The sequence below is a fragment of the Nerophis ophidion genome, linkage group LG03, assembly GCF_033978795.1.
Source record: "Nerophis ophidion isolate RoL-2023_Sa linkage group LG03, RoL_Noph_v1.0, whole genome shotgun sequence".
NCBI lineage: Eukaryota > Metazoa > Chordata > Actinopteri > Syngnathiformes > Syngnathidae > Nerophis > Nerophis ophidion.
In genome coordinates this window covers 88,500,907-88,501,576 of record NC_084613.1, presented here as the reverse complement: position 1 = coordinate 88,501,576, position 670 = coordinate 88,500,907, and positions in this window count along the sequence as shown.

Here is a 670-nt window from a genome sequence, read left to right as displayed (position 1 = left end):
TCTTTTCATTATTCAACGTATTCTTCTTCTCCAGATGCTGGCGCTCTACCTTCCACATTTTTCACCCGATTCAAAGTGTTCCAACATCAAACTGTTCAGCCTATTTGGGATTTGCAGGCTTTCCCTTGATGAATTCCAAAAATTCCTACATATTTTCCAGAATTCCGGGTTTTCTGGGACATTTTTCCCATTCAAAATGAATTGGCCATTTTTCAAACTTCCACCATTTCCACATTTTTCACCCGATTCAAACCATTCCACCTTCAACACATTCCACCATCCTGGAAATTCAAACTACCCTTTTTACAAGTTAAAATAAATGCCAGGATTTTCCAGAATTCCTGGTTTTCCAAAGCCCCATTTTCACCCTTTTTTTCTGGCGACTACTCCTTTCACATTTTTCAACCCACTTCTGCCGTTTCACCGTCAAAACATTCTTCTTAATCAGGCCAAAAAACGAAGTTGTTTTTTTTTTTGACTGCAAACATTCCTCGTTTTCCCTCAATTCCAGGAATTCCGTAATACCATTTCTCAATTGAACATGTTACTACTTCAACATTTCTCGACCGATTTGAAAAATGTCAACACCAACCATTTCAACTCATTCGGCCCATTTAAGTTGTTTACCATTTTCAATAAAATTCTCTCATTTCCCGAAATTCCATATTTT